The sequence below is a fragment of the Oncorhynchus mykiss genome, chromosome 19 (genome assembly GCF_013265735.2).
Source record: "Oncorhynchus mykiss isolate Arlee chromosome 19, USDA_OmykA_1.1, whole genome shotgun sequence".
In the NCBI taxonomy this organism is placed as follows: Eukaryota; Metazoa; Chordata; class Actinopteri; order Salmoniformes; family Salmonidae; genus Oncorhynchus; species Oncorhynchus mykiss.
Genome location: NC_048583.1, coordinates 63,731,254 through 63,735,774, shown reverse-complemented (window position 1 = coordinate 63,735,774; position 4,521 = coordinate 63,731,254).

Genomic DNA, 4,521 nt, shown 5'->3' with positions numbered 1-4,521 from the left:
ATAATATGATACAACATATAATATGATACAACATATAATATGATACAACATATAATATGATACAAGACATATAATATGATACAAGACATATAATATGATACAACATATAATATGATACAAGATATAATATGATACAAGACATATAATATGATACAAGATATAATATGATACAAGACATATAATATGATACAACATATAATATGATACAAGACATATAATATGATACAACATGTAATATGATACAAGATATAATATGATACAACATATAATATGATACAACATATACTATGATACAACATGTAATATGATACAAGACATATAATATGATACAAGACATATAATATGATACAAGACATATAATATGATACAAGACATATAATATGATACAAGACATATAATATGATACAACATATAATATGATACAAGACATATAATATGATACAAGACATATAATATGATACAACATATAATATGATACAAGACATATAATATGATACAAGACATATAATATGATACAAGATATAATATGATACAACATATAATATGATACAAGACATATAATATGATACAAGACATATAATATGATACAAGATATAATATGATACAACATATATAATATGATACAAGACATATAATATGATACAAGACATATAATATGATACAAGACATATAATATGATACAACATGTAATATGATACAAGATATAATATGATACAACATATAATATGATACAACATATAATATGATACAACATATAATATGATACAAGACATATAATATGATACAAGACATATAATATGATACAACATATAATATGATACAAGATATAATATGATACAAGACATATAATATGATACAAGATATAATATGATACAAGACATATAATATGATACAACATATAATATGATACAAGACATATAATATGATACAAGACATATAATATGATACAACATATAATATGATACAAGACATATAATATGATACAAGACATATAATATGATACAACATATAATATGATACAACATATAATATGATACAACATGTAATATGATACAAGATATAATATGATACAAGATATAATATGATACAAGACATATAATATGATACAACATATAATATGATACAACATATAATATGATACAACATATAATATGATACAAGACATATAATATGATACAACATATAATATGATACAAGACATATAATATGATACAACATATAATATGATACAACATATAATATGATACAACATATAATATGATACAAGACATATAATATGATACAAGACATATAATATGATACAACATATAATATGATACAAGACATATAATATGATACAACATATAATATGATACAACATATAATATGATACAAGACATATAATATGATACAAGACATATAATATGATACAAGATATAATATGATACAACATATATAATATGATACAAGACATATAATATGATACAAGACATATAATATGATACAAGACATATAATATGATACAACATGTAATATGATACAAGATATAATATGATACAACATATAATATGATACAACATATAATATGATACAACATATAATATGATACAAGACATATAATATGATACAAGACATATAATATGATACAACATATAATATGATACAAGATATAATATGATACAAGACATATAATATGATACAACATATAATATGATACAAGACATATAATATGATACAACATATAATATGATACAAGACATATAATATGATACAACATGTAATATGATACAAGATATAATATGATACAACATATAATATGATACAACATATACTATGATACAACATGTAATATGATACAAGACATATAATATGATACAAGACATATAATATGATACAAGACATATAATATGATACAAGACATATAATATGATACAAGACATATAATATGATACAACATATAATATGATACAAGACATATAATATGATACAAGACATATAATATGATACAACATATAATATGATACAAGACATATAATATGATACAAGACATATAATATGATACAAGACATATAATATGATACAACATATAATATGATACAAGACATATAATATGATACAACATATAATATGATACAAGATATAATATGATACAAGACATATAATATGATACAAGACATATAATATGATACAACATATAATATGATACAAGACATATAATATGATACAAGACATATAATATGATACAACATATAATATGATACAAGACATATAATATGATACAACATATAATATGATACAAGATATAATATGATACAAGACATATAATATGATACAAGACATATAATATGATACAACATATAATATGATACAAGACATATAATATGATACAACATATAATATGATACAACATATAATATGATACAAGACATATAATATGATACAACATATAATATGATACAAGATATAATATGATACAAGACATATAATATGATACAAGACATATAATATGATACAACATATAATATGATACAAGACATATAATATGATACAACATATAATATGATACAAGACATATAATATGATACAACATATAATATGATACAAGACATATAATATGATACAACATATAATATGATACAAGACATATAATATGATACAACATATAATATGATACAAGACATATAATATGATACAACATATAATATGATACAACATATAATATGATACAAGACATATAATATGATACAAGACATATAATATGATACAAGATATAATATGATACAAGACATATAATATGATACAAGATATAATATGATACAACATATAATATGATACAAGACATATAATATGATACAACATATAATATGATACAAGACATATAATATGATACAACATGTAATATGATACAACATATAATATGATACAAGACATATAATATGATACAACATATAATATGATACAACATATAATATGATACAAGACATATAATATGATACAAGACATATAATATGATACAAGATATAATATGATACAAGACATATAATATGATACAAGATATAATATGATACAACATATAATATGATACAAGACATATAATATGATACAACATATATAATATGATACAACATATAATATGATACAAGACATATAATATGATACAAGACATATAATATGATACAACATATAATATGATACAACATATATAATATGATACAAAACATATAATATGATACAAGACATATAATATGATACAACATATAATATGATACAAGACATATAATATGATACAAGATATAATATGATACAACATATAATATGATACAAGACATATAATATGATACAAGACATATAATATGATACAAGACATATAATATGATACAACATATAATATGATACAAGACATATAATATGATACAAGACATATAATATGATACAACATATAATATGATACAAGATATAATATGATACAAGACATATAATATGATACAAGATATAATATGATACAACATATAATATGATACAACATATAATATGATACAAGACATATAATATGATACAACATATAATATGATACAACATATAATATGATACAACATATAATATGATACAAGATATAATATGATACAAGACATATAATATGATACAAGATATAATATGATACAACATATAATATGATACAACATGTAATATGATACAAGATATAATATGATACAACATATAATATGATACAACATATAATATGATACAACATATAATATGATACAACATATAATATGATACAAGACATATAATATGATACAAGACATATAATATGATACAACATATAATATGATACAAGATATAATATGATACAAGACATATAATATGATACAAGATATAATATGATACAACATATAATATGATACAACATATAATATGATACAAGACATATAATATGATACAACATATAATATGATACAACATATAATATGATACAAGACATATAATATGATACAAGACATATAATATGATACAACATATAATATGATACAACATATAATATGATACAAGACATATAATATGATACAACATATAATATGATACAACATATAATATGATACAACATATAATATGATACAAGACATATAATATGATACAACATATAATATGATACAAGACATGTAATATGATACAAGACATATAATATGATACAAGATATAATATGATACAAGACATATAATATGATACAACATATAATATGATACAACATATAATATGATACAAGACATATAATATGATACAACATATAATATGATACAAGACATATAATATGATACAACATATAATATGATACAAGACATATAATATGATACAAGACATATAATATGATACAACATATAATATGATACAACATATAATATGATACAAGACATATAATATGATACAACATATAATATGATACAAGACATATAATATGATACAAGACAAATAATATGATACAACATATAATATGATACAAGACATATAATATGATACAAGACATATAATATGATACAACATATA